The sequence below is a fragment of the Peromyscus maniculatus genome, chromosome 22, assembly GCF_049852395.1.
Source record: "Peromyscus maniculatus bairdii isolate BWxNUB_F1_BW_parent chromosome 22, HU_Pman_BW_mat_3.1, whole genome shotgun sequence".
Taxonomy (NCBI): Eukaryota; Metazoa; Chordata; class Mammalia; order Rodentia; family Cricetidae; genus Peromyscus; species Peromyscus maniculatus.
The window spans coordinates 5,732,280-5,746,703 of NC_134873.1; the positions used below are offsets into that span (position 1 = coordinate 5,732,280).

Sequence of the window (14,424 nt, forward strand, 5' to 3'; positions counted from 1 at the left end):
TTCTCTGGTGAATACCCACATTTGGAGATCCCATTGAGTTCCCAAGATCAGACCTCAGAATACCAAGAGTTCTCAGAACCCCTTGGAGAGAGGGGACGTGCAACAGTCAAGGGGCTACTACAGGGTACATAACCTGAGACAGTCAGGTCCCCTGGTGTCTTAGTTAGGATTCTACTGTTGTGAAGAGACATCATGACCACAGCAACTCTTATAAAGGAAAACAGTAAATTGCAGCTGGCTTACAATTTAGAGGTTTCGTCCATTATCATCATGGCAAAAAGCATGGTGTCGAGCTTAGTGCTGGAGAACTGGCTGCAGGAAGCTGAGACACACAGCTGTCAAAGCCTACCTTCAGTGACTCACTTCCTCCAACAAAGCCACATCTATTCCAACAAGGCCACATCTCCTAATAGTGCCACTCCCTATGGGTCAAGCATTGAAATTCAGTCTATGGGGGCTATTTCTAGTTAAACCACACCAGTGCTCCTTTTGATTAAGTACTTCCCAATGCTTCGGAGGGATCTGACACCAGCCCTCAAAAGGAAACAAACCAGAAACTTGCCTGTTCTGTCACCTCTGGAGATTAAGTCTGGTTGAGGTGCCTTCTGTTTAGACACATACCAGAGGTCAAACATGGATACTGATACAGTGCCAGCAACCATGGCACACATCACTGGATCCCTTTGTCTGTGTAGGTATGGATATGTGATGGACACCCTGGTTGTTTTACTTGTATGTCTGCCTCTCTGACTATGTATCTCTATATGTATGTCAGTTTTGTTTCCCTGTATTGGCCAGTATCCTTCTCGGGTGTGAAACTCTCCTCCACCAGGTTAAAGACATGTGCTCCCTCCTGTTGAGGACCTGAACCCCTTTGGCTCTGCGAGGGCACCCAGAGCAGGAAAAAAAAAAAAACAAAACAAAACCAAACACCTGCATCTCTCCTACTATAGGAGAAGCACTTGCTTGTTTTGTTGTGCTGAAATGAAGCCACATACACACATACCCAAGAATAGACAGCTGAATTAAAAAAACATCAACAATTTCCAGAATTTAAAATCCTGAATCATGACAGGACACTAGTGGAATTCAGGTGTTTCTGGTACATGGACTGCTCTCATCCAATGTGAGGTTGAACTGTTGACCTTGTGTACATCCTACTTCACAAATGGGTCTGTCAAATACGCTAAGCCTATAGGTTGAAGATGATGCCCCAACACTGTGGAGAAACCTCAGATGACTGTCCAGGCAGCTGGCTGTTTCTGTCAACTCACAATTTTTTGGAAGTTGCTTGCATATACTTGCTGTTTTTATTTTTGTTAGCTAATATTATTTCCTTCTTGGGTCTCTGAGGGAGTTGAAGATTAGTTAGTTATAGTTGAAGATTAATTAGGATAGAAAGTGAATTAGATACATTTTGGACTTACCAAAATAGGATAAATAATGGAATTATTTTCTCTGAATTTGTCAAATACAAATGGACTAGACATTGTTTAGGTATTTATTACTTGTATATATTGTATATAGCTATTGTACTTTTGTATATAGTTTTTCTTATGTTAGTTATAAGCTTTTTCTTTTTTTCTTTTTATTAAAATAGAAAAGGGGAAATATGGTGATACTTTATTTTGTACTAAAATGTTATTTGTATGTTAATAAATAAAGTTGCCCAGGGGTCAGAGCTATTAGCAAGCCATAGGAAAGCTGGGCAGTGGTGGTGCACGCCTTTAATCCCAGCACTTGGTAGGCAGAGCTAGGTAGATTTCTATGTGTTCAGGGATACAGCCAGCTTTGGAGACACATGCCTTTAATCTCAATACCAACCATAGAAGACCTGGAGGTCTGTACAGACAGGCAGTGACGAGGCGGTCATGTGGTTGGGTTTAAAACCAATGAGAAGGCAGAACAGAAAGTCTTTATAAAGCCTTTAACACAGGAAGTAGCTCTCTTTCGGAAGGGTAGGACCACCGCAGGAGGAAGGGTAAAGTTTTAGCTCTTAGCTCTGACCTCTTGGCTTTTTTCTTTGCATTGGTTCTGTGTTTCTTATTTAATAAGATGGTTGGTTACATCTACATTGTTGCTTGACTCCTGCTCACATTCAGTGTTGGTTCCAGTGTGGAGGTGGAGAGGTCCGGGCCTCTAGTTCAGACCCCACCTCCCCAGCCATCTAAGTGAAATGAATGTACACAGGTTGGGAACAAATAGTTCCCTCCCCAAGTGAGTATTCCCTTCACTTTGTAAGCAGTCCCAGGAAAGGAGACATGTTCTCCTGGTGCAAACCAAAAGCAGTGATCTATAAAACCTACCATCTCTGAAAAAAGCAAAATCACTGGCCCTGTACTAGGCAAGAGAACTGTTGCCAAGCAACACAACCAGAAAGAATAAGTACTCCCTCCTCCCCAACACTGACCAAGGAAATGTTAAGCAACTTCACTAAGTACATTTTAGAAAGATTAAAGATGGCTGCTAAGGAGAGTTCCTTTGTCACCCAGTAAGCCAGAGTATTAGAAAAAAATGTTACAAAGGTTTAAAATAATTTAAAGGTATAAGTAGGTCCCAGTTGCTGGAAGTATTTCAAAAGTTGCCAGTGGTGTTTCAACTACAGAAAACTGATTGGGATGAGACGTATTGTATAAACTGAAAGCCACCTTCACCTTCTCTGATAATGGGACACAATTAGACTTACAGATACCCAGCAAAATTTTGGCATCTTACCCTCTTTCAGAAAAAACATTTCCACCCTGGCGTGATTCCATCCTGTGTGTCTGTTCTGAGGAGCAGCAGACAGCTTCCTCCATCCGACTTCTCTCACACCGAAGTGCACGCCTCCACCTCATGGAAGACTCGATGGACATGGACATGAGATGAGCCCTCTCAGGCCTCAGAACTATCTTTTCGGTTGTGAACTAAAAGCTGACAAGGATTATCACTTTAAGGTGGATAATGATGAGAATGAGCACCAGTTATCACTAAGAACGGTTAGTTTAGGGGCAGGGGCCAAAGACGAATTACATATTGTAGAGGCAGAAGCAATGAACTACGAAGGCAGTCCAATTAAAGTGACACTGGCAACTTTGAAAATGTCTGTACAACCAACAGTTTCTCTTGGGGACTTTGAAATTACACCACCTGTGGTCTTACTGTTGAAGTGTGGTTCAAGGCCTGTGCACAGTAGTGGACAGCACCTAGTAGCTGTAGAGGAAGATGCAGAGTCAGAAGATGAAGATCAAGAGGATGTGAAACTCTTAAGTATGTCTGGAAAACAATCTGCTCCTGGAAGTGGTAATAAGGTTCCCCAGAAAAAAGTAAAACTTGATGAGGATGATGAGGATGACGACAAAGATGATGAAGATGATAATGATGATGATTTTGATGATGAGGAAGTGAAAGAAAAAGTTCCAGTGAAGAAATCTGTACGAGATACCCCAGCCAAAATGCACAAAAATCAAACCAAAATGGAAAAGACTTAAAACTATCAACACCAAGATCAAAGGGTCAAGAGTCTTTCAAAAAAAAAACGGGAAAAAAACTCCTAAAACACCAAAAAGACCTAGTTCTGTAGAAATCATTAAAGCAAAAATGCAAGCAAGTATAGAAAAAGGTGGTTCTCTTCCCAAAGTAGAAGCCAAATTCATTAATTATGTGAAGAATTGCTTCCGGATGACCGACTAGGATGCTATTCAAGATCTCTGGCAGTGGAGGAAGTCTCTTTAAGAAAATGGTTTAAACAGTTTGAAATAATTCCGTCTTACTTAACTTCTGTAACAGTTGATATATCTGGCTGTCCTTTTGAAAATGCAAAGTAAGAACTTTCCCTACTGTGTTTGATAAATGTTGTCCAGGTTCCATTGCCAAGAATGTGTTGTCTAAAATGTCTGTTTAGAGCCGGGCGGTGGTGGCGCACGCCTTTAATCCCAGCACTTGGGAGGCAGAGCCAGGTGGATCTCTGTGAGTTCGAGGCCAGCCTGGGCTACCAAGTGAGTTCCAGGAAAGGCGCAAAGCTACATAGAGAAACCCTGTCTCGAAAAAAAAAAAAAAAAATGTCTGTTTAGTTTTCAAGGATGGAACTCCACCTTTTACTTGGTTTTAAGTATGTATGGAATGTTATGATAGGACATAGTAATAGTGGTGGTCAGATGTGGAAATGGTAGGGAGACAAATATACATGTGAAATAAACTCACTATTTTAATAAAGTAAAAAAAGAAAGAAAGAAAAAAATCTTTCCTAGTTTAAAGTTCTACATCCAATCAAGAGATACACATTACCCAATGACCCTGGAAACAAAGGGGGAAATTGAAGTTCATATTGCCTGGCTTGGAGAGTCAAGCATCCTGGTACTCTGCCAGTTACCCTGGAATATGCCTTTCCTACCTATAAAGAAACCTGGGACCTCTGATTCTCATGAGACTGGTTCCTCTAGAGAAACAGGTGTATGCTGTCTTGGACCTGAAAGATGTATTCCTCAGCCTCCCGTTGGCAGAAGTGAGTCAACCCATCTTTGCTTTTAAGGGGAAAGACCCTGTGAGAGGTTATAGTGGGCAGCATAACTTGACCAGGTTACCCCAGGTGTTAAAGACACTAAAAGCAGAGTGCCTACTTTTCCTTAGGAGTTTTCCTGAGAAAACAGACTATGAAAGGGCCACTGAGGGACTGCTGCAATATTTTCAGAGCTTGGGCTACAAAAGAAAGCCTAGCATTGTAGAAGCCTACCTATCTTGGCTACTATGTGGGGAAGGCAAAAGGAGCCCGCCTTACAGAAGGATTCAGGACATACTTATGAACCTAACACAAAAGACCAAGAAACAGGTTCAAGAGTCCCTCGGAGCTGGATATTGCTGCCTTTGGATATCAGCATTTGTGGGAACGGCACAGCATCTATACACCAGCACAAAGGTGGGCTCTGAGCCACTAATCTGGACTGAGATGAAAGAAAAAGCATTTAAAGCTTTAAAAAATAGTTCTGACTTCTGCACCAGTCATACAATTTCCAGATATCTCAAAAATCTTTTCACCTCTTTGTCCATGAAACAAAAGACAAAAGGGATTTTAACCCAAATTTTGGGGCCAGGGAAATGACCTGTGCAATATCTGTCCAAATGATTAGACTCTGTAGCCACAGGTTGGCCCACCTGCCTAAGAGCAATGGCAGCTACTGTTAATGTAATGAAAGAATACAAACAAGTTAACTCTTGGTCAAGATCTTATACAGACACCACACCAGGACATGGTTGAGACCCTTCTCCGAGGAGCTCTAAAACACTGGCTGTCTAATGCTGTGTTACCCAGCACCAGGTCCTACTCCTGGCCCACCCTCAAGTCTAATTTGAGAAACCCACTGCCATCAGTTCAGCTACTCTCTTGCCTGATGACACAGATGCTCATCCATGACTGTCAGGAGATGTAAAATGAAACCAGGTCCTTGGAACATCAGCAATTCCATCAAATGAAATAATTTAGGCCAGCCGGACAGCGGTGGTGCACACCTTTAATCCCAGTACTAGGGAGGCAGAGCCAGGCAGATCTCTGTGAGTTCTAGGACAGCCTGGCCTACAGAGTGAGATCCAGAACAGGCACCAAAACTACACAGAGAAACCCTGTCTTGAAAGACAAAAAAAAAACAAAACAAACAAAAAAAAAATAATTTAGGCCATATAGGGAGAGATTTACCCCCTATGAGATTATGTTTGAGAAATGACCCCCACAGCTTCTCAGGTTCAGAAACAAACAGTTGCCTGAACTATCTAGCCCTTACTTTCTCAAGGAACTAGAGGCACACTAGTTCTCCATAGTAGCCATTTATTGGACTGTCTGAGACCAGGCTGACCTCTGAAGCCACCAACAGTTTCCTCTTGTTCCAGTCCAACGATACAGTCAATTGAGTAGGCAAGAATACTGGAGCCTGGAAAGGACCCTAAAAGGTGATTCTCTCTACTCCTATGGCAGTGAAGATAGCTGGCATTATACCATGGATATACCACACTCAGGTTAAGAAAACAGAATTTGCAGATGCTGCCAAGTGGAATGTCTGCAAAACGGACCCATTAAAACAAATGTTTCATCGGGTCCCTGTTGTATGATATTTTGTTTGTGTCCTGACAAAACTTGCCTGAAGATCAGAGGGCAGAGCTAGCAAGCAGTTAACCACAGAGGCTAGGTAGTGGTGGTTCACACCTTTAATCTCAGCACTTGGGAGGCTAACACCTTTAATCCGAGCACTGTGGAGATGGAGACAGGAATGTAAGACAGGTGGAGACAGAATCTTGGCCCTTTTCAGTCTGAGGATTTATAGAGGTAAGAAGTCTCTAGTGGCTGCTACTCTGCTTTTCTGATCTTTCGGCTTTCATCTCAATATCTGATTCCTAGTTTTTATTAAAAAGGCTAATTAGGATAACATTTCAAGTCTCCATGCCCTTCCACTCCCTATCCCTCCAATTCCTCCTGAGTCTTACAACTTATGAATACAGGGTCATGCTCCAACCCCCACATCCCTTAGGCTTGATATGGGAACTAAAAAGACAGACACAGTGAAGGTATTGCCTAATTTAACTACAGACCAGCAACTCATATTGATTTTGACCTTTGCTCACTGAATCCCACTTGAAATGTCTGGTAGTACTAGAGAAAGGAAAGATATGGAGATTTATCTTTTGATACAGAAATACAATATATTTGTTTCTGGTCACCAGAAACAAAGGAGTTTCCATTATAAAAACTGGGTTTGTGAAACTGAGGCCTCCTGGAAAAGTTCAGAAAAAAAGATTCTGGTGTAGCTGAAGTTTTCCTGGTCCCACCTGGCTCCTGTGGTGCCATAGTTCCGCAGCTGCTCAGACCCAAATGAACACACAGAGGCTTATATTAATTACAAACTGTATGGCCTAATGGCTTAGGCTTCTCACTAGCTAGATCTTACATCATAAATTAACCCATTTCTATAAATCTATACCTTGCCAGGTGGCTCATGGCTTACTGGTATCTTTACATCTTGCTTCTTATGGCAGCAGCTGGCAACGTCTCCTCTGCTGTCTTTCTCCTTCCTCTTTATATGTTTGGATTTCCCCCTACCTCTAAGCTGCCTTGCCATGGGCCAAATGGCTTCATTTATCAACCAATCAGTAACATATAGTCAAAGCATACAGAAAGACATTCCCCCATCATTCTGGACTTTGGAAAACAGTGAAAAACTGAAGAATCAGACTATATGCCACAAGAAGGAACCCTGGGGATGGAGTTAATCAGTCCTCCCAAAAAATCCACCAGGATTGCTGGTTATGCTTAAATACCTGGCCCCTAACCAGACTGACACAACATTGACTGACAGAACTCACTGTGACCAGGGGCAGCCAACATTAATGTTCTGCTCTATGGGGTAATTCATCTGCATAACAAAAACATTCCTAAGCCTCTGAGATGGCATTGGTGGGCATATAGCAATGATTTCACTAAATGTGCCTTTTCTGATGCTTTCCAAACTAAGTAGACAAGTAGATGACAACCAGATGGTATTAAAAGTTTCCATTTCTGAATTAAATCGGCAGTTGGATTCCCTTACAAAAATGGTCCTACAAAATTGAAAAGACTTAGACTTATTTCTCATGAGATAAAGGAAAGTATGTATGGCTTTGGAAAAAACCTTTTGTTCCAATGATAATTGATCAGGAGCAATTTAAGAAAATATTGCCATGGTTGAGGAAATAATTGATACCAGTCTCTGTTCCCTTGGTCCCCCTGGCTAACTACTCTATCAGTACAAACTGAGCCTTTCATTCTCATTCTGATTGGATTAATGGTGGGGGCCCTGCATGTTAAATGAAAACAGGATAAGTCTATGATTTGATTCATTCACTCAGTCCAGTGGGGAATGTAAGAGGACCCAGAACTCAGTAGGCCCAAGATCTTAGCACAACTGACTCAATGATGAAAGTGCCATTCAGGCTGTAAAACTTAGCAGGTAAACAACACCATCTGCCAAAAATATAAAGAAAAGCCTAATTGATCGAAGTCCACATTTATGGAAAGTCTCTAAATGTACTAACCTTGCTGTAGTTCTGTTCTTGTTAATTGAAACATGTCACCCCAGAACATCATTTTTGTGTTTAAAAGCTCAACCTGAAAAAGGCTCAGGGCTAAACTGGAATCCAGAATACTCAGCGTATTAAACCCATGTTCCAGAAGTCTACTCTGGTGAGTACCCACAGCAAGCACCTCATAGAACTTTCTCGAAATTGACCACATACTCAGACAAAAAGCAAGTCTCAACAGATACAAGAAAACTAAAATAACTCCCTGCATCCTATCAGACAACCACAACAACATCAGAAGAACCAGGTTGCTTACAAATTCATGGAAATTGAACACCTCTCTAATGAAGGAAAAATGGATCAAGATAAAAAATAAGAAATTAAAGAGTTTCTAGAAATAACTGTACAACAGATTGAATGCTTTCTCAAGAAATCAAGTCTATTTTTCTTTCAGCCTTACTTGATTTCACAGAACATGCATGGAATACAGGGAGACAATATGTCAAAATATCACAAAAACAGTATGTTTTAGTGACTGTTTATTGTTGTGAAGAAGCACTATGATCAAGGCAACTCTTAAAAATGGAAGGCTTTTAATTTTGGAATTGACTATAGTGACAGGGGGTTACCTGACTATTATCTCAAAAAGAAGCATCACCATGGGCAGGTATGGGCTGGGTGTTACATCCTGACACAGGCAGTTAGGCAGAAGGAAACACTTGCCTTGCACTGGTCTTTTGAAACCTCAACGTCCACCTACAGTCACACACCTATAGAAACAGGGCACACCTACTCCCAAATAAATATATCTCCTAATTTTATTCAATCAGTTCCATTGATTGGGGAGCAAGCATTCAAAGATAGGAGCCCGAGGCTGTAGAGCAATATTTTTTGTCTTAATCATTCTACCCAGCTTTGCTTTTGACACTGTTCAACACCCAATCAATTCTATGGGGTTAGTTTTCTAAACACAACTCTAATCCTTACATCCTCCAGATTTCAACCTTGAAATAGCTTTTCATGACACTAACATAACAAGACAGTGGGTATCAGCATCTTGACACCACCTTCACAGTACAGGTTTTACTTGCAGCCACTTTTGGTTAAGAATACCAGAATGTTGGTTCATTGTGTAAAATCTTGTCTTATGCCCAGCATTTTTAACATCATCCCTTTAATCCCAGGACTCTAGAGGTAGAGACAGGCAAATTTTTCTGAGTTCTAAGTCACTCCACTCTAATTGTGAGTATCAGGCCAATACACAGTGTGGTACTGTCTCATAACACAACCAAATAACAAACAAAAGGGTACACTAAATTGGCTAAACTTGGACCAACGAGATAGCTGAGTGAGCTATCTTGTTGTTTGTGGGCATATGAAAGCACCTGCATTCATTTCCCCAAGCACACCTAAACCTTGTAAGGAGAAACTCACCAATTTTTTTATTTATCCCCTCCCCCCAAAAGCCCATGGTAAGCATATGCCCCCAACATACCTCACAGAAAATAATCTATTCTCCATCACTTTTACGGTCTCTTTGATTTGTATATAGTAGACCCTTAGTACAGCCTAGCCTGCTGGGCCTACCTAGGTTAGACTTTTCTTTGGAAAACCTTGGTAACAGCTGAACATTTCTCTCTAGCTGGGTTATTTCCCGGCAGTCAGACTGTTTGCCCTGGGTTACATCAAACCCTGTCTCAGAACAAAAAGAAAAAAAAAAAAAGAAGAAGGATGGAAGGATGGAAAGAAAAGCCTGGGATAGAATGGTAATGCTGAGTATTATGTAAATAACTTATAAAAGATCAGAAGCTGGGAGAATGGCTCACAAAGAAAAGCTGTGCAAAGCATGATTCTGAGTTCAGCATTGTATCCACTGAGGGGATCCTGGTCCCGTCCCTGTGTCCTATCTCCCTGTGATGGCTATTCTTGGTTGTTCACTTGATTACATTTGGAATGAACTAAAATACAAAAATGGAGGGCACACCTGTGAGGTGTTTTTCCTTGAATTGAACTAGGTAATTCCACTCATAATATGAATCTGCAAGGTAGAAACACATAGGCCTTTAACCTGCATCCTGAAGCCAGAAGACACATCATTATTCTGGGTCACACCTTCAGAAGCTTTCACTCTTTGCCCTCTTTCCCTCACCTTTATATCAACCCCATTCCACAATGGCACTGGAGCATACTTCTTCCAGACTGAAGGGTTTACTGAGGAGCAGCATATTCATAGATATGCATGGACTGAGCAACTTCTGGATTCTTGGAATTTGCGATCACTGACAGCCATTGTTGGATTAGTTGTACTGTTGCCTAGTCATTCCAATAAATCCTCTTTGTGTGTGTGTGTGTGTGTGTGTGTGTGTGTGTGTGTGTGTGTGTGTGTGTGTGTATACATATATGTATGTACAATCATTCTTTAAGTTTTGTTACTCTAAAGAATTGAGACTAATACAGATTTGGTAATAGACTTCCCCCAACCACTGAATATTTTAATGGACTCTGTATATTGTGCTCAAACAATTCCTCTATTAGAAACTGAATACTTAAAGCCAACCACAATACTAGTGTTACTTTATAACCATTTGTCTCTCTTCAGACATCTATACAAAAACAAATTCAGCATTTTTTCCATAGCTCATTCTTGCTCGTTCTTATTTGCAAGGTCTATTAACACCTGCCAATGCCTAAGCCAAGGGACTGGCCTCTTCCTCACCCCAAGTTCTTTCTTTTCAGGCCACTCAAAAATCTCACAAACTTTTTCAGCAAAATGCAAGTAAATTACAAGTACAATTTTCTTTGCCTCGTGAGCAAGCTCAGCAAATTATTAGACTTGTCCTTGTTCTTTACTTTGTTGTCATCTGCTGTCAGAATTAATCCTCAGGAGTTAAAATCCAACACCGTTTGGCAAATGAATAATACTCATATCTCAGAATTTGACCATTTAAAATATGTTCACCTAACAGTTGATACCTATTCAAATATGATTATTGCTTCTGCTCACAAAGAAAAAAATGACCTCAAACACCATTAGTCATTTATTATACACCTTTCCCTTTTTAGGATTACCACAACAAATAAAAAGTGGCAATACCCCTTTTTATACCATCAAACACTTTAAAGAAATTTTCAATTGTGGAAATATTAATCATGGTACTAGAACCCCTTACAATCCACAAGGACAAGCTATTGTGGAACAATCCATCAACTACTGAAACACTTTCACATAATGAACATCATGCCCAATACAGAAAGGAAGTGCTCCCATTTCTACATCCTAAGATGAAATCAAATTTAACCCTCTTCACTGGGGAACAAAGGAGCTCCACTGTCACAGGGTCCTGGAATCCAATTAGAGTCATTAGTATAAATGGAGAAATGGGATCACATCAATGCACTACTGGGTTTAAGGGAGGGTTAGGAATAGAAGCCCAATAAGAAAAATTCTTTGTTTTACTTACTTGAGCAGTGGTGATTGCTAACAGGGACAAGGACAAGGATTCAGATGTTTTACTCCATATAATGAACCATCTCTTCTCCTACATTGGCTAATTTTTTCAGCTCCCCCCAAGTAGGAAAGGTACAAATCAGTGTGGAAGAGAATGGTTTGGTAATAGTTTTGGGAGTCTGACCCAAAGTCAGATGAGTCATTTGTTCAGTGGGCAAGTAAGATTAAAGTCATGGTCACTTGCTCATAATTTCAGCAGTTTTTCTAAAATCTAACCATCACCTGTATCTGTGGAAATATAAGGATACCCCTTCCCATTTATAACATTCTTTTTTCCATTTTAAAGATATTTCCTCTTTATACCAATCATATTGTCATTACTCTCAATATTTTCTCCAATAGTAGACTGACAATGAATTTCAGTAGGTAGAAGATGATTATCATTACAATTCAAAAAAGTTAAAGTAAATAATGACTAGAATAGGATGTTTGTAGAATTAAGAGCTGTCTTTCCCCCTTTTAGTTTAATTAACATGCTTTAATGTCATGTCAGATCTTTCAATAATGGCCTGTCCTTGAGGAATATAAGGGATATCAAAAATATGTTTAATATCTCAGCCGGGCGTTGGTGGCGCACGCCTTTAATCCCAGCACTCGGGAGGCAGAGCCAGGCGGATCTCTGTGAGTTCGAGGCCAGCCTGGGCTACCAAGTGAGCTCCAGGAAAGGCGCAAAGCTACACGGAGAAACCCTGTCTCGAAAAACCAAAAAAAAAAAAAAAAAAAAAAAAAAAAAAATATGTTTAATATCTCAATGTTGTAAAAATTCTTGAAATTTTTGTGACATATAAACTGGAACATCATCCATATAGGTTGTTAAAAAATATCCATGATATTAAAAGCTTTTAAAAAATGTAACGTAACTAATGAAGCCTTTTTAATACTTAATGCAGTGGCTTTTTGAAATGTTGAAAATGTGTCAATACAACGATGTACGTATTACAATCTATCAAAATCTTCCTTTTTCAAGACAGAGTTTCTGTATGTAGCTCTGGCTATACTGGTACTCAATCTGTAGAACGGGCTGGCCTTGAACTCAGATCCACAGTCCCTACCTCCCTAGTACTGGGATTAAAAGTGTGGGACACCATCACCCAGCTACCAAAAAATTTTAATGTGCATTACATCCATTTGCCATATCTCGTTCAATATATTACCTCTGGGATACTTATCAGAAGGCAATCAGGGTCTAAGAAAAGTTTGACAAGTTTCACAATGTGAAGGTATTAATTTTGCCATTTTTTGAGTTAAAGGAAATTTTCTTTTTTAAGGCACGCCATTTAGCATGTGATTCTGTATGAAACTTAATAGCTTTAGGTTAAAAAGTACAATGATATATTTGATATGCATTGATTAACAAATCTATGAATTGATTAACATCGGCCATAGGACTGGAAGATTAGTGAGTGCTATGGTAAGAATAATAAAATGCCATCTGCTGCCAAGTATACAGCAAAGACTTCAGGGAGGTAGGGAGGGTAGGATCACTGGGCTAGAGGCTGGAGGGTCAACCAAAGGCTAGGTGTGGCTGATGCCTTGGAAGGGCATAAAAATGAGAAGAAAGTCTGTGGAGGGCAGGCACAGTTGAGGGGGAGGGTCTATCACCAAGGTAGATGGAGCCAGTGCTGGAGGGGTTTGGGGAGGTCAGTGTAGACATGGCCACAGCATAGGAAGGGGCAGCAGCAGGCAGGGTAGGAGATGGGAAGGACCAGGGCAAGGGAGGTGGAGCCAAGACAACTGTGTGTGGCTTGATACTTGATATATGGAGCACAGTCTCCTTCAGTGCTAGACCTACCTAATCAAGCAAGAGCTTCACACAGGAACCATGGTGCAGTCACAAGCTCCCTGCCACACAAGCCTCCTCCCATGAGCCCACACACCTGTGACTTCTCTGAACACACACACACACACACACACACACACACACACACACACACACACAATGATGGCAGTCATGCTGATACAGATATCATGCATGCCTCACATATATAAATCTACACACAGGCTACTCCCACAAACATACACTCACAAGTTTCTCAAAATGTATAATTAGAGTCAGAGAGATGGAACAGCTGATAATGTGGATTGATGCCAACACTACTGACCTGAATTTGCTTCCAACATGAGGAGAACCAATTCTCAAGTTGTCTTCTGACTGACAACTATGCATTGTGGCATGTGTGCTCAAAGATGGAATATTTGGGGGGGGAAATCAGTCCATTACTCTTTCATTTAGCCTTACTAGATTTCACAAGACATGTACAAACACAGAAATAATATGACAAAACATTAACCACTATCTGTAGCAGTTCAGTCTTAAACTTCTTCATCTGCCTCAAAAGTACTAAAATGACAGGTTTTAGGCCTCATGCTCAACTAATGAAATGTACTGATCAAATCAAAGTACAATAGAGAGATATATGGCAACTTCCTGAAGAATGGGGAAAAAAATAAAATGACAGTAATTTTAAAATCTTTGAACTCTCACACATGGAAAATCTAACCACACAATAGGCATCACAACTTGGTCTCCTATAGGCTTAGGGAACCTTTGCATTTTATTTCTCAATGACACACTGTAGAATGTACCCATCTTATACCTTGGTGAGATCTCAGTTTTGTGTTTTTGTAGCAAGGTCTCATTCTCTTATCATTCTCGGATGGCCTCAAGCTAGTGGTGATGCTGCTCCTTCAGCTTTTCAAGTGTTGGGATTCCAGGTGTGAGTCACCATGACTGGATGAAGGAAATTCTGGATAAAAGCTGACCTAGTGTCAAATTATTTGCCTATCATGTGTGAGGTGCTTGGGTTTGATCCCTAGTCCTGGAAAAAAAATAAATAAATAACTAGTGTGGCCTCATTGCTCATACAGTATGCCATAAGCATATGAAATGTATGGGA

General features: G+C 40.6%; 1 protein-coding gene and 1 pseudogene across 4 annotated transcripts in view; one reads left to right on the forward strand and one right to left on the reverse strand.

Moving 5' to 3' along the window:
- The window catches only part of LOC102928206 (uncharacterized), a 34,178-nt gene that overhangs the window by 7,074 nt on the left and 12,680 nt on the right, over positions 1-14,424 (reverse strand). The window lies entirely within an intron of this gene.
- On the forward strand, positions 2,832-3,767 carry LOC102927908 (nucleophosmin pseudogene; annotated as a pseudogene).